Here is a 24,008-nt window from a genome sequence, read left to right on the forward strand (position 1 = left end):
CAAATTATGGAAAGAGCCTAAATGTCCATCAACTGATGAATGGATAAAGAAATTGTGGTTTATATACACAATGGAATACTACGTGGCAATGAGAAAAAATGAAATATGGCCTTTTGTAGCAACGTGGATGGAACTGGAGAGTGTGATGCTAAGTGAAATAAGCCATACAGAGAAAGACAGATACCATATGGTTTCACTCTTATGTGGATCCTGAGAAACTTAACAGGAACCCATGGGGGAGGGGAAGGAAAAAAAAAAAAAAAAAGAGGTTAGAGTGGGAGAGAGCCAAAGCATAAGAGACTGTTGAGAACTGAGAGCAAACTGAGGGTTGATGGGGGGTGGGAGGGAGGAGAGGGTGGGTGATGGGTATTGAGGAGGGCACCTTTTGGGATGAGCACTGGGTGTTGTATGGAAACCAATTTGACAATAAATTTCATATATAAATAAAATAAAATAAAATAAAATAAAATAAAATAAAATAAAATAAAATAAAATAAAATAAAATAGCTTTCCTTTAGAAACCATTAATAGTTTGGTATATTTAAAACTAGGGTGAGTTTGTGGGAATGGGGAAAGCAAAACTAGAAAGGTAGTCACAGGCCATTAATGAAGGGTTTTGAAAGTCAGGCATTAAGGAGAGTTTGGAGGAAATTGTGGACCTGGTCTCATTTATGAAAATGCGCCATCTTCCATGAATGTTGAAAAAGCACTTATAAACTTGGAGTGAACCTTCTCCAAAACCGCCCATGTGAATTCTAGAAATGATATTGAGTGTTCCCTCACATTTGATTCATGAATCAACTAACATATGGCCCAACAGAAGAAGAGTGTCCACAGAATTATTGTATATGTATAAAATATAGATAATGCTTAGAAAGGTGCTGAAAAGTGAAAGGCCCTGTTAGGTAACAGAGAAAATAGTTTTCCAGAGAATGCAAGAGTTACTCAGACAAAGGCTACTTCCTTCAGTTGTAATTCACTAGTTTTTTATGCAAAAAGTAAGCAATAATCCACTGTCCAGGAGAGACTGCAGCTCTACATGTTTATGCAGTCGTCTTGAAAAAGAGACAAATGATGGTAGTATCAAGGACTTTGTAAAAAAAAAACCTTGTTTCAGAGCCAGCTCTGTACCTAGGGACTGATAATCCTGGTGTAACCATTGCTTGGCTCCTGCTGGAAGAGTCCTTTTCTGCTGATAGCTGTGGCTTACTTGATTGCCCAACAAAAGCTTCAACTCTACCCCTCATCCTGGAACCAATTAATTCCTAAGTAAAGGAACACTTTAAGGCCCCCAATTTAGCACATTATTTGACTAAATATCACTTCCTATATGTTCCGACCTTGGATTCCAGGTCTAATAATGAGGCTTTGAAAAAACACTTATTTTTTATTATTTAAAAAAAAAATTTTTAGTGTTTATTTCTGAGACAGAGAGAAACAGACAGAGCATGAGTGGGGGAGGGACAGAGAGAGAAGGAAACACAGAATCAGAAGCAGGCTCCAGGCTCTGTGCTGTCAGCACAGAGCCCGACGCGAGGCTCGAACTCACAAACCGTGAGATCATGATCTGAGCCAAAGTCAGTTGCTCAACTGACTGAGCCACCCAGGCGCCCCTGAAAAAACACTTAGTTGAACCTGAGCATCTTTTGAATGGGTACCTGCCATTCTCTTTCATCTAGTCCAACTTCATATTCTTGTCTGGACCTTCTTCCTCTTCTTGCCTGTCCTACACCAGTGAGCATGTCATGATTGTCAGCCTTGTTCCACCTCTGGGCCAGCACACCACAGTTGATGGACCTGGAGACCCTCTGCCTCTACAGCAATAGCCCCAATTGTAGATTCCACATTGAAAATGCTCACTGAGAAAAGCACACCATTTAAGGAGTCAGTAATGCACCGGCATCCACTGAAAAGGCTGCTTTGACCCTTAATATTGCAGTGTTTAGATGTGGTATCTGATTAATTTTATGAGCTTGGACTTTCTTCACAGGTGAACTACTCCATTGTAACACCAAAGTTGAATTTTCAAAGGTGGCAGAACTCTTCAATTTTTACTTTATTCTTTTTCAGTTCCTTAATTCTTTTGAATCAAAAAGTAGGCTTGATTGCTAGGGGTTAGCAGTGAATTTACTAATTGTTTGGCTGGACTGTGGAACATAGAATGAATATTTCTGAAAACCAAGCACTCCCATTGACACAAATAACCCATTTTCTATACACTCCTATTAAATTTCCTTATTTCCAATCAAGATGAGCTGGGCAATTTTAGCCTGCCTCCAAAAAGTGCAGTATCTAATCCTGGTCCTCGTTTCCTGAAAAACAGCATGGCTGAAGTATTTCCTTCAAGTGCTTCCTTCAGGGTCACACTCTGGGTTCACAGGTTTAGCATGGTCAGAGCCTGGGTCTGCTTACCTTTTGTTTTGCAGATGATTTGTTATGGCCTATAGACCTATATCCTGTAAGCATGGGGGAAATAAAGTTAAGTAGGAAGAATAGGCAATCACAGATCTATTATTTTTTTCAGACTTGGGTTGTCAGCTGCTGTCTCAGTCATCTATTTTTGGTAGTCTTTTGAGATGCTGGGTAACTGGAGGAAGCAACTGATTTTTTTAAGTAATTGAAGAATAATACCTCTCTTAAGGATCATGAGCCATTTACATTGGAGCGATTTTTATTTTTTCATCTGGAACTATATAATGCAAAATTAATTTTGTGTTTTTAGTCTCAACAGCTTGTGGTATTTAAGCACTTTTTAAAAAGTGTATGTTTAACAAGTCAGCTTACTGGGAGAAATCTTGTGACTTAGAATTTATAAACCAAAGGATGGGCTGTAAGAACCACAAAGACAGTGTAAGAGAGGAGTGAGAGGAGTAACCATGTCATCCGGTCTCAAGGACAATGAACACATACTGCATCTTCTGTTCCTTTCAATTGTGTACTGCCTTTGGTGAATTTGCTGCCAGGGTCTGTCAGGTGGGGTGATGTGGAGCCAGAGAATGGCTACATTTTAGGAATGATTAAGAGCTTAAAAAGGCAGAATCCATGACTGTGGCTTTCTCCCTTTGAAAACAGGATCCATCCCTAACAATGAAAACTCTTCAAAAGCAAAAGTATTTTCTTCAGCAGCCCCACACGTCTGCATTGTTATTACCTAATTTGTAGTAGTTAGGGGAGCAGCTCGGGAGATGTGTAAGGTTAATGTCGGTATTTGTGTGTCATCGAAATTCACACTGACTGCTGGGGTTTGCTGAGCTTTGCCACATCAGCCAGTTAGTTCCAGCCACAATGAGTAGGCAAGAAGAGGTATTTGGACAAAAAGAATTATTCTTCCTGGGTGGTGATATTGACTTTCAGGAAACCTTTTCTGGAGGTACAACATCAAAGAGATCATTGACTCCTAAAGTGGATGTTTCTGTTCTTTGTTTTTAACTTTCAAAATATTTGGGAACTGTTATATCTAACTAATATCTGATCATATCTAATCTCAAGACAAACTCACTCAAAGGAGGAAGTGGTATCTTCTTGTTGTGTGATTGCTCTGATTGGCATCAGGTCCTGAGGCTTGTGAGGAAACCCTTGTCTGTATGTCAGGTTTACACTGTACTCTGAACCCTGGGTACAGTGTTTTCAGGAAAGCTCCGAGCTCTCTCAAGCAGGAAAGCAGGTAATTGAAAACAACTGTGGAAGCCGAATCTGTTCACCATCATCTGTTATTATCACCTAGACACAGCCTCTTGTGAAGGCTTTGTATCTGAGAAGTCTGCCTCCAAAGTCGCAGTGGCAATTAATAATGTCCACACCTAAATAAAAATTCCTACCACTGCTCTTACTGGTAATGTAAGATTCTTCCTGTTTCTTTCATAAATTAGTTGATAACTGTCTCTGCTTCTCTTTTGAGTGAAAGGATTTTAATTACACAGTGCACAGAAGCACAAAGCTTCATCTCACGGGCAGCAGGCAATGGAAGCTCATGATAAAAGCACATTAAACCTTCATTGAGGTTGTTTATACATTTCTAACAGTGGCTGTGGTCGTCTCTGATAGCAGGGACAATAAATCAAAACCTTAGGATGTTCTTTTCATTAGCCAATGATTTTATAGCCTGTGGTAGTTTTGTTTTGTTCTGTTTTTTACTATCTGTGCATAAAAGGAGTGATATAATTTGTAATTACTGGAAATAACTAGTTTTAATTGCCCCAATGGATATTTAGGGCTTTTATTTGATTTGGAAGATTTAAGTTGGCTTCAAAATAATGCATTGATAATCCCCTATCAGTCACACAACCCACTATGCATGCTGTGAACTTCCATAGGCTTCTTCCTCAGCCCTTTATTGGGGGTTACATTACTCTTATAACTCAGAATATGGCCGACATAGTGGTAGTGTTGATCCCAAACAGATGACAAAAAGAAAAGCCATCTGATCTCCTGGGGAACAGATGGGAAGAAGAAATGAAATGTGAGAAGAAATATATAGAGAGAGTTCTCTCTGGGAAAACAGGAGAGACTATATTTTCGTCCTACTGCACCACATACCAGGTGTGTAGACTTTGACTTATAACCTAGTCTCTCCCATCCTCAGTTTCCTCATATGTAAAGTGGAAGTTATCACATCTGTCTCTTTCAGAGGACCAATGAGACGATGTCTATGACAGTGCTGTGCACAGTTATTCAGTAAAAGGTGCACAGTAAATTAAGACTCCTTCATTTGTTCAGTCATCTGCAGCATGTGCCACCAAGTGGTCTGATATTTCCTTATCTCTTCTAAGAGGACTGCATGAAAAATCGATAATAATAATAATAATAATAATAATAATAATAATAATGTTGTAGCCTCTTCAAAGTTCCCAGATATCATCCTTTTGTTTTCTAGCAGGAAATCACAAATGAAATTTTGCATTTCAGAACCCTAGTTTGATGCTTTGAGTGTGGATGTAATTTATAATTTCAACCCAAATCCCAACCACACCCAGAGCATCAATTAGAGGGAAAAAATGACAAAAAAGAGAAACTTAAAACGCACACATATCTGGTTTGAAATGTTGAGTCAAGTTTCCTTGAGCATCAGAAGGTGTCTGAAAACATCTGCAAAGTCCTGTTATTGAAAAATACCATGATTGTAAGTGAGGGTAGTCAGTCCTAAAATCCTAGGGAGTGGTGACAGCACAAAACCCATTTGCAGGTGGGCCTTGGGTAGAACAATCTTTCTCTCTTCCAGCCTCAATATCACATCAGGAAATAGCTGTTATTCACCTTGTTTGATATCAGTTGTTGATGTGTTTAACAGTGACACATTTTCAATTGCATATCTTCTTTTCATCCAAATAACTAATGATATATAGGCCACCAAACTCTAGACATGACATGGTCAGGTAGAAGTTTCTTATTTCTTCTAATAAAATATATAGAATTGATTTTGCTTTGAATCTGCCTTAGGTGTCATTGTCATATTAATATTATTACTCTTATATCTATACTTAGATCTAATTACTATATTAATACCAATATTAAAGTATAGTAACTTTATATGTCAGTATGTAATAGCAGTCATTAATACATATATGTTATATATTATGATAATATCTCTATTTGCTTAGCAGTTCTCAGGTGCTAGGCTTTATATACATTATTCTAAATACAACATTCAAGAAAGATGGAAATTATCCTGAAGTTACAGATAAGGAAAGTGAATGAGGCTCAGAGAAGTTTGGCAAAATTTTCAGTGCTATATGGCTAGTAATTATAAAAGCTAGGATTGAAATACAGTCTGATCTGACTATAAAAGCCAAGCAATTTTCACCATATGCAGTTCCATCTTTTTCTTGGAAAGTGGACCACACTCTAGTAAAAGATGTGTCTTATATGGAACAACATGGTCTACCACAGTTCATAACAGAGCTTAAAGAGCGGTTGCTATTTTAGTCTCTGTTAATGCCATAAATGTGTCAAATAAGTGTCACTTTCATGTGGGCAAATTTTAACTACCTCATGAACTACATTTACAAGAAGATGCCTAATTTACTGTGGGTTGTTTATGAGAGCTCTCGAGTGAGGTGAATCATTTAGGACAATTTATTGTCACAGTAACACAAGTGGTATATTAATAAAATACAAACAGAAGCATTTTAAGCAAACTCAGAACAAGGTGGACACAGCAGATTATGAGGCTAAGAGAGCTGAATTTTGAACTTAAAGACCCCTAATGCCTCTCTGTAACCCTGATGCAGATATCACTGGTCTTCATTTCACAAGACCAACTTTTTAGTGACTATAAAGCTTTTTCTTTTAAAAAATCTGAATTGAACCTTATTTACTAGAAGATTTCTTTCTCCCTACTTTTTCTCTACCATATTTAGTTTAGACCAAAAAAACTTGGAGTCATCCTTCAGACCATTTTCTTACATCTCCTACCTGATCCATCCAGAAACCCGGATATCTTACCTCAAAGATACATTGAGAATATGAGTATTTTCACCATCTCTGAAGTTACACCCTGGCCTGAGACCCCATCATCTCTTGCCTGTGTTCTAACTGGTCTTTCTGCTTCACCTGTCCTCATGGTCTGTTCTCAACACAACAGCCAGCACGTGATCCTTTAAACCCTAGTCAGCAGGTCACTCCTCTGCTGTAACCTTCCGTTGGCTCCCGTCCCTCTCAAGGCAAAACCCTGTACCTCTTGCGTGACCTTCTTACTCTCATTGCCTTTCTGACCTCTTTTTCTACCATACTTCTGACTGCTTCACTTCAGCCTCCTGGCCTCTTTGCTGTTTTTTCAGTATAGTTCCCTTCAGGCCTTCATATGGGTTGCTCCATCTGCCTGGAGGATGGCCCCAAATGTCTGCGTAGGCAGTTACCTTACTTCTTCCAAGTTTTCACCCAGACGTCACCTTCTCAGTGAGGCTAAGCTTCCATAGTAGATAATATTGCAAATTGTCCCTTTACCCTGTTCTGCTACTTCTTTTTATGTAGCACTTGTCAACTTATTTATTATGCCCACTGTCTGACTCATTATGACTCTAGAATGCAGGCCACAGAAGAGCAGTGACCTTCGTTTCACTCGCTGACCTACCTCATGGGCCTAGAGAAGCACCTGGCACATAGTAGATATTCAATAAATATTTTCATAATGTTAGACAAATAAAGGTGTGGTGCCAGTATGGGCAAAGAAAAATAATGGTTTTACCTTATGTTTTAACATTTGGCAGATACTTTCTAAACATAACGTACGTTTTTGCTAGTGGACAATTTCATAGTAGACAAAGCTGGCATTTGACTAATACTTTGGACTAATGTGGCATTAGCATCATTGCCTGGTCTCTGAAACAAATGACTGTTCAAGGAATATGATAAACCTTTGGGTTTCTAGGATATAGAGGACTGACCTGGGTCTGCACCAGGAGGGTTTCATGCTCACAGGGTTAAATGACATTCAAGAGATACACTGACTTCTACATTTTGCTCCAGTTCTACTTTTCATTGCCTGTGGTAGCAGCTCTTCAAAGCAACAGCAGCATGAAATCATGGATATCAATATCAGCAGATATTAGAGGTACTCCTTAACAAAGAAATAATCAAAGAAGCAAACAAAAAGGTAAAGAGATTAAACAAAAAAAATTAGTCCTAAATCTATACTAAAATATCAATAAAAACAGTAATAGCAACAACAAAGCCTACTATAGACTTCATATTATAGTTCATACAGTCATTTGTTATTATTTTTTCATTTTATCAAGTTGAGCCAATGCTTTTGACCAAATTGACCCAATATTCTTAAATTTGTACTCATATTGCTTATACTCTGCCTACTTCCAAAAGAGACTAAAAAAAAAAAAAAAATGAGGAGCAGATTACTTTCAAAGGTCCAAGTAATTAAACTCTTAAAAAGCATGAAAACTAAATATCAGAAGGTAGATGTAGAAATAATACATTTTAAAATGATATTTTCAGCAATTTAACATAGCATCTAGGTATCACTTAGGAGATGCTAGGTTATGCTGCAATAACAAATAATCTGAAAGTTTCCATGACATAATATAATATAAATTTATTTCTTGCTCATGTTACGCATTCAGTATGGTTTGAGAGTTCCCTCTGCCTCTAATTGATCAGTTTTAGACCCAAGCTGACAGCCTCTACCATCTTTTAGACCTTATCCATAGCTTTCTTTTTCTGATGAAAAAGAGCTGAGAGATGACTCTAGCAATTAAACGCTTTGGCCTAGAAGTGATTCATATTGCCCCTAGTCACCTCTTTTTTTGGGACCAGAATAAGTTATATAGCCACACCCACCTCCAAAAGAATAGGGAATTATACTCTCTGCGTATCAGAAATAGACAAGAACTAGATATAGGTGAATGTTCTTAATAATATCACAACTTAGATCGAAGCTCCTTGTCAGTGAAAGCCGAAAAAAAAAATGTTTTTCTCTTTGCCTAATAAAAGATCACACCAGTTCATTAAGAGAGAAAAGCTTTTACTCACATCATTCCTTATGGGGTTGGAGTTTGGCCCTTTTACCAAAAAATACCCTATGTTTTATTTATGGACATTTTTTTAATGTTTATTTTTGAGAGAGAGAGACAGAGCGTGAGTGGGGGAGGGGCAGAGAGAGAAGGAGACACAGAATCTGAAGCAGGTTCGAGGCTCTGAGCTGTCAGCACAGAGCTCTTTATGGACATTTCTTATATCAGTCTTTGACAAACAGGCCAAGGGATTAATTTATAATTTTGTAAAGCTAGTTTCACTGAGAAGATGGATAATCCAGATGTAGAGAATTATGATAACCTGTTTCAAAGAATAACCAGGTAGAGTGAATCTAGAATAACTAATGTCTGGCATATCTTTTAGAATCTCTAGATTGTTGACTATTTCTCTGGGATTTTCTGATCTATTGTTTGCCAATCTCTGCAATTCACCATCACTAGGGTAAGCTGTGCTTACTGGAAATGATACCAAGTCATACAAATATAGGTTTTAAAGGGAGTGGACAAGAAACTCAATTATCTCAAGAGTTGCCATTTTTCCCCTATTAGATCCATTCCCAAAAAAAGAGGAGCCTTTAAAATTATATAAGAAATAATTGCATTAATGACAAAACACTAGAATCATTTCCACTAACATCAAAGTAAAGAACATGGTAAGAACGGCTGGCATCACTCCATTACTCAGTGATGTCTTGGGAATCCCATTCAATAGAATAAGAAAGCAAAATAAATGTGGTATAGATATTTGAGAGAAGAAGACCAAATTACCAGTATTTATAAGTGATACGATCTTTTACCTGGAATATTTAAGAGAATCAATTGAAAAACATACAGAACTAGAAAACCAAGCATAAGGTAAACATTTAGAAACATAAATTTCTTTGCTCTATACCAGCAATAACAATTATAAAATGTAAGAGTAAAATATTTCATTCATAAAAGGTCAGAAACTGAAAATGCCAAGGAATAAACTTAACAAGAAATACATAAAACCTAAGTGACAGGACTATAAGACTTTACTAAAAGGCATAAAATAATAGTCAAATAAAGGAAGTGGTGGTTGGGTTTCTGGATATAAGACTCAATAACTTAAAATTTTCAGTGTTTTCCAAGCATATTTATAAAATCAATGTAAACCCACTCAAAATCCCTATCGGCCTTCTGTGGACCTGGACAAGGTAATTTGAAAATTCATCATGAAAATTATATGTGAAGGCAGAATTAAGCAAAATGGGAAAAAGAGAAACATTGAAGAGGATTTGCCATTCCAAATAATAGAACTCCTGGTAAGCTACAGTAGTTAAAATAGTGCTGTATATTTTTAAGAATTAAACAATGGGGGCGCTTGGGTGCCTCAGTCAGTTAAGCATCCAACTTCAGCTCAGGTCATGATCTCACGGTTTGTGGGTTCGAGCCCCACATCAGGCTCTGTGCTGACAGCTCAGAGCCTCGAACCTGCTTCAGATTCTGTGTGTCCCTCTCTCTCTGTTCCTCCTCTCCTTGTACTCTGTCTCTCAAAAATAAATAAGCATTAAAAAAAATTTCTTTAAGAAGTAACCAATGGATCAGTGATACAGAATGTAGACTTCAAAGGTAGACTCATGTAGAGCCCTGAGAATATATAGAATTGTTGCATCACTATAGTGTTCACCTGAAACTAATATAACACTATATGTTAACTATACTGAGATTAAAATTTTTTTAATTTTTTAAAAAACAAACTATTTGCTAAATTATTTTGAGATAACTAGTTTACCCATCTGAAAACAAACATCTTCATACCATATATGAAATCAATTCCAGGTGGACTAAAAGTCTAAATATATAAGAATTTATAAAAGAATCAGAAAAATATTTTTATAAGCTTTGATTGGGAAATACCATTTATAGAGAATCATAAAATCCTATACCCAAGAAAGAGCATTTTATACACATACACACACACACACACACACATAAATACATATATATATATATATATATGTATATATATATATATACACATACATACACATACATACATGCATACATACATACACATTTAGGTCAAATATCTCAGTGCTTTCCTTTCAGAGTGAAAAAAATTTTAATTTGTAATATTAAATGTGAGCAAGGTGCTTGGGGATGTTGTCGCCCCAAATACTTTTATTAGGAATAAGATCGTCAAGCATTTTTAGAAGGCAGTTTGGCTCTTTGGTTACTCTTTAAAATGATCATATCTTTTGATGTAGTAATTGTACTTTAAGAAACTCTCCTGCATAAGTACTAGCAAATATGTATTAAAATATATAAATAAGCTCTGCCCCTCCCCTGCTCATGCTCTGTCTCTCTCTGTCTCAAAAAGAAATAAAATATTTAAAAAAAATTTTTTTAAATGGGGCACCGAGGTGGCTCAGTTGGTTAAGTGTCCAACTTCGGCTCAGGTCATGATCTCACGGTCCATGAGTTCGAGCCCCACGTCGGGCTCTGTGCTGACAGCTCAGAGCCTGGAGCCTGCTTTGGATTCTGTGTCTCCCTCTCTCTCTGCCCCTCCCCTGCTCATGATCTGTCTCTCTCTGTCTCAAAAATAGATAAAACATTAAATTTTTTTAATATATGCACAAGGATAATTAGTAAAATGTTTCTCACAGGAAAACAAAGTTGGAACAATATAAATGTTGCATTACCTTAACAAACCAAGAGTGATTCAGGGAAATGTGATGACTTTCTTACCTTAAATTGTTTGGAAAAATGGTTGAAGAGTAGGAAATGGGCAAAAGAGATTATGAGGTATTCTTTCAGTAGAGTTTAGATGTTGTCTAATGGACTCTCCATGGATTATATGATTCCATAAGTGTGTAAACCTCATATTTCTATTGATTAGACTATTTTTGCAACTCTGAAAAGACAGAAGTTGTAGAAAAGGAACATTAATACAAATGGTTCTTGTCCATAGGAATGCAAATGGACTATGCCCCAAAGAAATGTAATTGATTTCTACCCCATAGAGAAAGATAACCTCAAACGTTACATTTAATTGAACCATAGAATATTAACCAGTTTTGCTTCTATTAGCACATTCATTTCACCATTTCTGATTGCCTATATATGTTTGTTCTTCAAGTTCTCCTTTGAACTGGTCTTTACATGTTTTAGATTCCCTTATTAATTTATGAGCTGGAAACAATCTTTGATATGTGGTCATTTTACATTTGCATGAGGATCAAGATTGTACCTTTCTGAAAATTATACATCAGCATAATATTGAAGTAGTTGCTTTTTATGAGACAAGAAGCGCTTTATTGCATAGTCTCTGCTATGGCTTTTGACATCTGTTTTTATTCAAAATAAAAATAAATTTTACTATGCCATGGACAAGAATAAGATTTATTTGGTGATACTGTTGAACTCTATGTTGAGACAAGGATGAGGCTTATCTGTTGGGCACAAAAACCAGGTGAGCCAAAGAACATTTCCTGGAGGTTCTGTATTCTCTTATCCCACGGCACTTCAACACAGACTTTATGTGAAATTTATGCTAAAAGAGAAGGGGATTTTAGATGCCAAATAATTGGGGCATCAGAGAGAAGTCATTAAAAAAACAGTTCCTTTGATAATTAAAATATTAGAACAGTGGTTCTTGAAAGTTTAAAAAATTTTTTTTACACTTAACACTTTGTTTTCCTTTGCCAAGGTAAAATGCATTATGGGTAATTTCAACAAAATAGAGCTGTGCCCTGTTCTAATCCATTTTGCCATGTGGGCTGCCAATACTGGTATTTGTTGAAGCAGATGTGAAGGCACAGTAGTATGGAATTTTGTCATGCAGCCAAGTCATTCTTCTTGCCATGTAGGCAGTTCCTCAGGGAGGAGAAAAAATCAAGGTGGTTAAGGAAAAAAAAAATAAAACAGAAGAGAGAATTCAATCTGTATAGCTCTGTGAAGTACCACTTGCTTCTTCCCTCCATACAATCAGTTAATCACCTTATAAAATGCCGAAATCATCAGAGCCTGAGCTGAAACAGCGAATTCAATTTTTTCTGTCTTTTAAATGTCTCCTTTTCAGTTATACAGTATTTTATGAAAAATTGATGTCTTGCTAGTCAACATGATGAATGTTGGGACATGCAGGGAATAGTTTAAAGAGTTTGTTTTAACAGTTATGCATTTAAATTGTCCTATTATAGTGGACATGTTTCCTTTGCCAACAAAAAAATCCGTTCTTAAAGGTCCAGTTCTCCTAGAATTTTTTTGCTGCTTTCAATCATTTTGATAGCAATCCTGATGAATTCATGAATTAAAATTATTTCATCCAAATGTTAGATTTCAAGGTGGCAGTTCAGAGCCTCTTTTTCTTTTATTGCAGGGCTTTAATACATAATACTGAAGACATTTACAGTTTAAAAATATGATACATTCTCTAAGGAAAACCTTTAGATATCTAGGCTCAGTGCAGCATTTGTCTGAGAGCAATTAGGTCGTACAATGTGTATCTGTATAAAAGCCACTTCTGCTACTTGATGTACTTTTGTTTAAGTCCAGTTCTTATTAGGTAAAGGTTCTAGCCTCTGATCTTGCTCCTAGTAGATACATAATAAATATTTATTAAACAAATGAGCACATAGAAAGCAACATATATTATGCTATACCAAGAGTGAGAGAAAAAGGTAAATTCTCTTTGGCTATCCCTTTGTTCTTGCTTTTCTACTTACCCCAGAATCGTGGATTTATAGAATCCACGCTTTTCTACTTACCCCAGGATCGTGGATTTATAGCTGGACTTTATGAGCCATTAAAGCCAATTTCTACATTTTACAGATGGAGTAACTGAGGTCTAGAATTTTGAAGTGCTTATACACAGCTACACAAGTTGATAGCATGACAACCAGATGGTAGACCCAGGCGTTCAAGGTGTGAATCCAATAGTTCTCTCATTGTGCCAGCTTGCTTCTCAGGTGTGTTCCCATAATCCTGGTAGAAGGTAAACTGAGACTAGTAACCTGGCTAGTAACTAGGCCTTTTGGCTTTTCCTTTTCTGGGGGAAAAGAGAGATCCCAAAAAGACCTTTCTTTTTTTTTTTTTTTTCTTTAAGTGTCCAGACTTTTGGAAGCACCCCAGAGCTGGTATATTTCTCCTTGGCTGCCTGTCATAAGTTATTATCTATTTCAGTTCATAGCAGTCAGTGCCACTTCTGAACCGTCAACAAAGCAGGATTAGTGGCAATGTGGTTGCATCAGTGTCTGTAGTACTATTCTAATAAAGACCAGGAAACATGACTGAAATTTAAGACAGTGTCCTTGGAAGAACTCCTCCCAAGGTGTTCTATGATTACAAGTTAGTGAAGGATTTAAGAGCTGACGTTCTGGTAGGTTAGGGGTGGCCATGGAGGAGTTTTAAGCTTGAGAATGACACATCTGATTGGCTCTTTTGAAAAAGTAACTTCAGAAGAGTAACTGTGACAATAGAGCTATAGCATGAATGCAAGACTGGATGCAGGAACAATGAGAGGCAGCAGCTATGATCCTGGCAGTCTGTGTATGGGACCCAAGCTGAGAGGTAGTGGAAATGCAGAGAAGTGAAATAATTTGGGAGGTATTTTGCAGTAGGATAGTCAGGTCTTGATAGTCAATTGAATTTGGTGAAAGGAGGAGTGAGGAATCAGGAGATTCAAAGATGACTCCCAAATTTCTGGTTTGGTTGACTGGAGAAAGTGCAGGTTCGGAGGATAATATGTTGAGGTTTTGTTCATGTCAAGTATGAGTATTTTAGGGCACCCAATCGATGGTCAGATATGCTACCTAGCATTTTGACATGTAGAGGATTATTCAAACAAGTGTGAATAGCAGTCTACAGCACAGCTCAGAGAATCTGTTCCCACCCTAACCTTATAATCTAGTGCCCACCCTTACCCTCCACTCCATTCCAACTACACCGGCTTCATTTTTGTGGTCCTACCACACAGACACACTATAGCCTGAAGATTTTTGCAGTGGCTATTCTCTCTGCCTGGAATGTTTTCCCCAGATCTGCATGTCTAACTCCTTAAAAGCTTTGCTCATATTTTTCCTTCTCAGTGAGACCTTACCAAGACCACACTATTTAAAATTGTGATCCCAACCCCCTCTCCCCCACATTACTGCTCTTTCTTTCCTTGGTCTTCTTACTCTTTATTCCGTAGTTCTTATCATCTGGTATCATACTGTATTGTGTATTTATTCACTATATCTATCGTTTATTGTCTCTGTCCCTTTATAAAAATGGAGGCTCCATATAAGCAAAGATCATTATCTGTTCACTGATCTATCCAAGTGCCCAGGATAGTGCTTGGCACACTTAGGTCAATGAATAAGTATTTGTTGAATGAATGAATGAATGAATGAATGAATGAATGAATAAAAGAATGAATGTTTTTGTAGCACTTAAGTACCCCATCTATTGACTTTCTGAAGCATCAGAGTCTCTGTGTGGGAGCCCCCATCCCCACCACTGTGGGAGTCAAGGAAAGAATGAGGCCCATATGTGCCAGAAGAGGTAGAGATGAGACGATTGGGATGGACCTTGAAGAAAGGAGACAGTTTGGATAGGTACAGAGAATATGGAGAGGACATTTGGTAGACAAGAGTACTATGCCTGTGATAATTGGTTGAGAGGCAATTGGTTGAGAAGTGTTTGGTTTAGTTCCTATCAGAAAACAGACTGGTGTATTGAGCAGTTAGACTATTCATTAAACAGTATCTAAAATAAATTCAATATCTGTTATATGCTAGGTACTTTTTGTATACTATCCTAATCTCCCATCAACCTATATGATAGTATTGCATGGTATCTCAAAGGAATTAAATTACTGGACTCTGAGTACATGATTGGCAGCTACTTGGTATTCAGTGTGAGTTTGACTCCAAAGCTTCTGCTCTTTCTACTCCAATATCATGCCTTATAGAAATGAATGGGTCTGACTGTGGGATCCTCTGCCCACTGGAAATCCTCAAATTCCTCCAGCCTCTGGAGAACTTGAAGTGATCCAATCATGGGCTCTGGGAACAGTGAGCAATTGATGGAATGCCACTTTATCCTTTACTCCTCACTGCACCTCTTGAAAGAGAAAAACTATTCCTTTCCTCTCCACTACTACCATACTTACACTTCCAGTCACCAAATGTGTGGAGGTTTCTCCCAGCAACCAATTGTCCGGTTCTCAGTGGACACCAGTTGGGTGTTCTACAATTTCACTCAGTTTTGACACTAACTTCCTGTAGTTAGCAGAGACCCCCACAGGTTAAGGGCTCAGTCCTACAAAAATGTCCCCTTCCCTCTAATGCCAGGTGCCAGTCACAAGTCCAGGTTGTCACCTGTGCTTATGACTGATCAGCTGTAAATTGGAAGTTTCTATGACCCCATTGTCAGGTTCAATAATTTGCTAGAACAGCACACAGAACTCAGGAAAACAGTTTACTACTAAATTACTGGTTTATAATAAAAAGGATATATGAATCAGGAGCATCCAGATGTAAAAGATACATAGGTCAAGCTATGTGGGAAAGGGCTCAGAACTTTCATGTCTTCTCTAGGTGCACCACCCTCCCAGCACCTCCTCCTTGTGTTCACCAACCTGGAAGCCCTCTCCCTCTAACCCCATACTTCAAGGACTTTTATGGAGGCTTCATCACATAGTCATGATTCATTAAATTATTTGCCATTCGTGATTAATTCAACCTCTACCACCTCTCCTCTCCCTGGAGGTCTGACTTTTAGTCCCACCCCCCCCCCCCCCAATCACATGATTGGTTCCTCTGGCAACAAGTCCCCATTTGTTATCTAGGATCTTTCCAAAATCAGCTCATGAATGTAAACTCTGGTGTGGTTGAAAGAGGCTAGTTATGAATAACAGAAGATACTTCTTTCACCTTTCTAGAGCTATTACAGGAACAAAAGACCACATATAACAAAAGATGTCCCCATCATTCCTTATTGCTTAGGAAATTCCAATGGTTTGGGGATCTCTGTGCCAGGAACTGGGAGGAAGACCAAATATATATTTCTTAATATAAATTACAGTATCACATCTCTGCTTCCCTCTTAATTTCCCTTTCATTTGGATGTTCCTGCAGTTGAGACATAAGCACCTAATACCCATCTCTTAGGAATGGAAGGGAGCAAACTCTGGACTTCAAATTCTTCCCCATTTTCTTTGCCCTGTGACTCTGGACAGTTACTCAACCTCTCCAAAGCTCAGAAGCCTTATTTATTAAATAAACATAATAATAGTACTTGCCTAATAAAGCTGTTATGAGAATCAGAAAGGATTAATGCCTGCAAACTTCCAGCCCTTGTGCATGACACATAGCAAGAGCTCAGTAAATGCTAGCGATCAGAGCACTTGCCCTATGGTATTTTATGTGCCCTTTATCTGTTTCCCCCACTAATAATAAGCAACTTGAAGGCTTGAAGCATAGGGTATTCATTTTTGTATTTCCATACTTAATATTACACAAATAAATAACTGAACATACTATAATTCCACTGAATTCAGTAAATATCCAGGATTCTGGTATGTGCTGAGCTCTGCATTGATGGCGAGAAGTGGTGCAGAGTTGAAAAAAGTCCTACCTTTGAGTAATCTAGACTAACTGATGGTAGTTAAATTTGAACAGTATTGAATGACATCTATTTGTTGAACGAAATAATTTTAGATAGTACTAATAAGAATAGTTACCATTTTTTACCCCTTTGTTACATGCCTGGTACATGAACAATTTCATTTCATCCCCATACTAACCCTATATGATAGGTACTATTTTTATCCCTACCCAAGAGAAAAATAAACATATTCCAAAAGGTTAAGTAATTTGTTCAAGTTCAATTAAAAAGTACTAAAAATGGTGCTCAAACTCAGGGCTTTGTGACTCCAAAACTCATAGTCTTTTTAGCTTTCTCTCTACACACGGTGTGAAATACTTACAGAAACATCTCCCAAACATCCAAAAATTTATGAAGGGGAGCATGTAGATAATATTGTACCTAATGGAGAAGACATGGAAGGCCATAGGCCTGTTATTGTCAAACTGACAGAAACTCATTGACAAGGGTGACCCATGGCCCACCTACTCTATCCATTCTTTTAGTGGGTAACTAGGATGTGTGGACAACCAAGAAATGTAGGAGCAAAAGTTGGGTAGCATTTAAATATACATCTACTGTACAAATAAAAGTATGGATGATTCCTACTTGAACTATAGGACATATTTGCTGAAGGGTATTGATTAGCAAATAGCAGATCAAAATTATGTTGATACACTAGTATATATTGAAGGATTAACAAAATAACCCAAAACAAAAGTAAATAATATACTTAAGAACTGCTAATAAGAAACCCTTAATTCCTTATTAAACTGAAGTCTATGAAATCTCATATCATTTATCCATACAACAAAATGAAACACCTACATGTATGAACCAGTTCTCAGGCCATTATCTGGACCCTTGTGGCTTGGCACTGGGCCACACAGATCATACACTGAGAATTGCTCTCATGTTACATTGTAACAACAATTATAATTGAGACCTGTGTTCATTAGACCCAAAAGTCACTTTTAAAGCTCAAGTTAGTAAACCAGACACCATTCATGAGGCATGAAGACCAAGACTGTGAACCTTTTATTTCACGGAAAACAGAGTGTAGTCATAGAAAAAAGTCCAGAGTTGAAATAAAACAGAAGAGGAAAATCAGAGCAAGCAAGAAATGAAACCATTTATCACTTAATACAACTATCAATATATTATTATTATGTAATCATTATCAAGTGTTTATTATATGCCTGAGATTATGCTAACTGCTTTGTATATATTACCTTGTTTAAATTTCAAAACAAACCAATAAGGTAGTAACTGTTACCAACCCCCTGTTTATAGCTAAGGAACGGAGGCCTAGAAAGGATAAGTACCTTCTTTCAAAATCACTTAGCGGTAGAGTCGGATTTTGAACCCAAAGCCCATCCTCTTAACCACTAACCAATCCCATTACTATATGCTGAGTTTAATGTCCTCTCAGCTAATGTCCTATTAGAAATCAGACTACATCTCTTAACATAAGAGTTATCACTCAAACTGAGATACTTTTAACAATAAAAGGGGGCACTCTTTTTTGTGGTTGTTGGGCATTCACCAGGATGGTCCCAGGGAAACAGGGACATATAGCCAGCCTATTAAATATATTTCCACTTGACATTCTGACATGATACATACATAGCAAGAATTCAAACGCCAGTTTGTAACCGTAGTTGAGAATACTCAACTTAGATGGTATACCACAAACACCTGTAGGGTAACCACTATGATATATGTATCGATGTGTTAGCAGATCTCTAATGCACTTGGAGAAAATTTATTTTCCAGGTTTGAAAGGGATCAATTGATTGTATGGGTCCAAACTAGTGCTTTGTGTCTTTGTAAAGCAAAGTTGCACTACAAAAATCCACAGAGGCAAGAAACTATTTCGATGAAACGCTGGGACCTAGTTACAAAGCCAGCTTCCAACATCCCTGGCCCAGCAGGAAGGCATTTCTGCTAAATAGGAGACAGGCACAGCTGCAGGATCTGGATGGGTCCAGGCTAGACTGACTGGGGTATCAGAGCAGTACCAGAGGCAAGAAAGGTAGAGGCATTAAGGTTGGGGCAAGTGAGGGGTGGGAGAGAAAGAACAAAATAAGGCTGCAGAGGCAAGCTGAGATATGATCAATGTTAGTTATGCAGATTCCTTTCAGACATTGATACTTTTATGAGAATTATTTTTGTGAATTGAAAAAGGAATTTTAAAAACTCTTCTACATAGACATTCATTTAAATCATCACAAAACATAAGCCATCACAAACATACCTATCTCTGGGAGCTGAAGATTCCTACATTCATTCAACAAATATTTTTTGAGAGTCCATTAAATGTTCCAGAAAGTCTTCTAGGAGCTAGAGATACGTATCTAAATGCTTTTATGGAAAATGGCCCTTTAGAAAGGTATTTATATAAAAAGTATTTTTCAAGTCATGAAAATTATATTCCCTCTCTAGTCCTCAGTTCCCTCAAGTGCAAAATGAGGGCACTGACCTGAATACCTCCCCAGGCCTCTTCCAGCTCTAAAATCCTATGACCCTGTTGTCATTTTCATCGGGTTGGTGTGAAGGGCAATGCCTCTCTTTATTCAACTTTTCCAGTATTAATATTAAAAATCTAAATCCATCTGACTGCAACACATTCCATGTTTTTCCATATGCTGAATACAAATAAAAAGGTTAAACACCTAAATCACTGAGGAATTAATCAGGAGGTATGGTTATGCGCGCAATATGTAACAGATCTTTCCACTGACAGCTACACCAGAAAAATCTTACTCTGCATTTTGTGGGCCTTATGTAAACCAGTATTCTAGAGAAACCAGAGGTGGCATCACACCGTAATTGAGGAAGAAATTTTATTTTCCTTTTTTTTATTCTTGAATCTGAAATGGGTAAATAGACTCCAAAGATGGCGACCCTTTTCCAGAATAAGAAGAAAGTCACCATTTCAAGGTCAGGACTGGTAGGAATTAGCAAGCTAATGTAGGCAGAAAATCAGTCTTAAGGTTCCTATTCTCCATGTCAGCACTATGAAGTGACTTACATATCCAACCTCTATGCCTCACAAGAAGTCTATTTGGTAAGCGTTGTTACTTTCCATTTTAAGATGAGGAAACTAGGTATGAGAAAGGGCAAGTAAATTATTCATGATTTAGCTAGGAAGGGGTCAGAGTTGAGATGCCATTTGAGTCCAGAACCCTACTCTTTGTAAGTACTTCCCTTTCTGGGCTACCCACAACATGTTTAATGCAGTTTAAAGACTCCAAATTTAATTATATATTCAGAATTTTAACTTTTGGTTCTTCACATGTAACTTCATAGTATTATTATATTAAAATAACATAGAGGTACTCCTGATTAAAGAGAATTTCTTTAAGGTCTGTCAGACAATTTTGGCATCTGTTATGTTGTCACTGGCATCTACTGATTGTCTTTTCCCCTGTGAATTATGGTTTTTCTGATGTGTGTGTGTGTGTGCGCGCGTGTGCGCGCGCTGAGTAATTTTGGATTGTGTTCTGGATATTTTGAACATTATGTTTTGAGACTCTGTTACTTAAATCCTATGGAGAGTGTTGATATTTTCGCATTAGCAGTTAACTGTCCAATTGGGTTCAGGCCACAAGCTCCCACCAGCTTTCTGTGCCTTATGGTTTCAATGTCAGTTTGTTTCTTTTTCCCAGTCCTCCCACATGTGTGCCACTGGTTGTGAAGATACAAGTAAATGCATAGCACAGTGCCCAGTACATATAGATGCTCAAATATTGCTACATGTTCTCTTTGAATCGTCATACCTATGTCTATCTAATTTAGTTAAATCACATGAATGAGGATTGATTTGTTTTGAGATCAGACAAGGAACTAAGCCAAATTAGTGAAGAGCAGTTGATTTAACACCAGCATGGTGAGGAAAAATGAACAGAGTTTGTGGATTCAGGGACAAAATTTGAATAGAAATTTGGGCATGTAATAACTTTGTAACTCTGGGTGAGTTACTCCAACTCTCCGAGTTTCTGTTTCATTCTCTGTAAAACAAAGCAAATAATACATTGCAGGATATTTTTACAGATTAAATAAAAACATACAAATTAAATACTGAAATTAAAATATATTAAACCCCTAGTACAAATACATGGCACATAGTAAGTACTATACTTAATAAATATTTTTATTACAATTTAAGAAAACATGTACTCTAATAAAGTTATTAAAAAGAAAGAACAACAGTGATATTTTCAGTGCACTTAACAAAAGTCTACTTTTGTTTTGCTTTGCTTAGTGAAAGATGCTAATGGGGTTATAATGGGCTAAAACCATTCCAATGGCAAGCAGTGAAACTGATGGCCTTTTAGATTTCACATGATCTAGCTCCTATCTCTCCGACCTTATTTCCTACCACTGCCCCTTCATTTACTATTTTAGGATCCCCAAATTGTCTAACCCCAGTACCTTTGCATCAGCTCTTTCCCCTTTCCCAAAATCTACACGTGGCCAATATTTTCTCATTATTCGGGTCTCAGAGCAAATGTAATCTGTCCAGAGAGACTTCTTCTGATCACCCCATCCCAAATCATGGCCCTACCTCCACCCATTACTGTCCATCCTGTTACCCTAATTTTATTCACAGCATTTATCACTATCTGAAATTATTAAGTTATCTGTTTATTTAGTTTCTTATTTATTGTCTATTTTTACCCAGGAAAATATCAGCTTTATGACATAGGTATCTCTATATTTCTACTGTGGTATCCCCAAGGCCTAGAACAGTGTCGAGCACATAAAAGCCTTTTAAATACTTGTTGAAGGAATAAATAAGCAAAGTTGCATTTTGTTGCCTATAATTCTTGAACTGTTTTACTCTACTAGAAGAAAATCTATAAATATTATTTGTTCATTCAATTGGACTTTTTTTCAATGTCTCGTCCCCCAAACATTCAATAATTCATCAACATACCTGAATAAATTTTACATTTGGATTGATTTCCACATTTAAAATTTTGATTTAATATTTTTGTTATAGAAGAATCCAATGAAAATAGGAAGCCATTAATTGCACAACTTCTTGGCATCCAACACATGCATATGGTGTGGCTACATGGGGCTCCTGAGAAGGGCATTAAATTATATAACAATCACAGGATACTAATAACACACCTGAGGTTTCATAAGACAAAATGATCTATCTAATCACCTATGATTAGTGCCATCGCTCCCTCTAGGGAAAGCAGTCTTCAGCTTTGTACAAGACGAATGTGGATTCCTGACCGAAAGATGCAGCCAGACAGTCATGGTTGAGAAATATAAATTCTGTGATGATTCTAGCCAACTTCAATCTCTAATGTGGCTGAAAATGAACAGAGGTTGGATATTGGATTTCAGGCCAAAAGAGCTTCTCCTGGACTGGCTGTTACATGTGTCATATTTCAATCCCTTTGGTCCACTTCATTTGGCAGAATTTGTTCAAGACAAGCCCGGGGGTCATTTATCCTCCTCACTAATGAGCTATCCCTCCAGCAGAGTAGCTCTCCCCAAGCTGGGGCCCAAGTCATTAACAGAAGGATCTGGAGGATACGTTCAAATCTTGGGAGACCATTTGACAGAAAGAATTTGGGATTCAAAGTCACCGAATTGTGAAGAGTCACTCTGAGTCTCACGGAAGCTTAGATACCTCAGTAAAATAGACGTTTAAAATTTTTTAAATTAATTTTTTATGATAACCTTACTAATTACATATAGTTCTAGAGTTGAGAAATGGATTTAAATATCTATCCCACCCACATCCACAAACCTACATCCCAAAAGATAATCACTATTGTAATTTCCTTGGCATCCTTCTAAAAATGTTCTAGGTAAACATACATCTATATATGCTAACGCTTAGGTAAATAGATGGCTGGGTAGTAATGGGGTCAATAAATATGATTCCTCAACTTATATTGTGTGGCAGATTGCAATGATGGCCCCAATGCTTCACTCCTTCCTGTAACTTTGCAGTGCTCTCCTGCCATAGGTAGTTGATCTGCCCTATGTCTTGACACTAGACTCATCTATGTGATTTGGTTTGGCTGCTGGGTGATGAGGGACACAGGAAGCAGAGCTGAGTTGTCCCAGACTCCCTAGCGTAGGTCCAGTCTGGACCACCCAACAGCCTGGCAACCCTTAGATATGTGAGTATGCCCAACTAATAGCAGTAAAGACTTCTGGCTACCTCTCCTCTCCCCATCTGACACCAAATGCTTAGGGAATGAACACTTTTTCCATAGCCACTGAAATTGGTGATTATTAGTTATGCAATGTTATTATGACAATAGGTAACTGATCCCTATGTCTTGTAGCTCTTTCCATAGTGGCATATAAGGACCTACCTCCTTTTGTTTTAATTACTGAAAAATATTCCATTGTATGTGAGTGTACTCAATTTATTCAATTCATTCTCTATAGACAAGCATTTATATTGTTTCTAGTTTTTTGCAAGACAAACAACACTACATAGAACATATATAGACAGATATCTTTCCATACTTGGCACATTGATCCAAAGAATAAACTCCTAGAGGTAGAATTGCTATGCTGAAGGACAGTGCACTTTAAATTTTGCTGGAAATTGTCATAAAAACTTGCTTCTAAAGTATCTGTGCCAGGTCTTGATTTTATTTTAAAGATGAGAATGTTTTCAGCCTCTTCTAGAGTAATACATCTTTTTGAAAGACTATTATAGGAATTTGATATTTATTAGCTTCTAAATTTTATTAACTGGCTTGTAGAGTTTTGCCTTCAAATTATACAAAGTATTGACTATTACCATCATTATTTATGTTTTGAGATATAGAGCTTTTTCTTCTTTTCTTTCTCTCTTTCTCTCTTTTTCTTTCTTTCTTTCTTTCTTTCTTTCTTTCTTTCTTTCTTTCTTTCTTTCTTTCTTTCTTTCTTTCTTTCTTTCTT

At 37.2% G+C, this 24,008-nt stretch overlaps 1 protein-coding gene across 2 annotated transcripts in view; it reads left to right on the forward strand.

Moving 5' to 3' along the window:
* Positions 1–24,008, forward strand: part of SCHIP1 (schwannomin interacting protein 1) — a 761,580-nt gene that overhangs the window by 299,692 nt on the left and 437,880 nt on the right. The gene's annotated exons all lie outside the window — the stretch shown is intronic.

The sequence above is a fragment of the Herpailurus yagouaroundi genome, unplaced genomic scaffold, assembly GCF_014898765.1.
Source record: "Herpailurus yagouaroundi ecotype Mexico unplaced genomic scaffold, PumYag 159, whole genome shotgun sequence".
Taxonomy (NCBI): domain Eukaryota; kingdom Metazoa; phylum Chordata; class Mammalia; order Carnivora; family Felidae; genus Herpailurus; species Herpailurus yagouaroundi.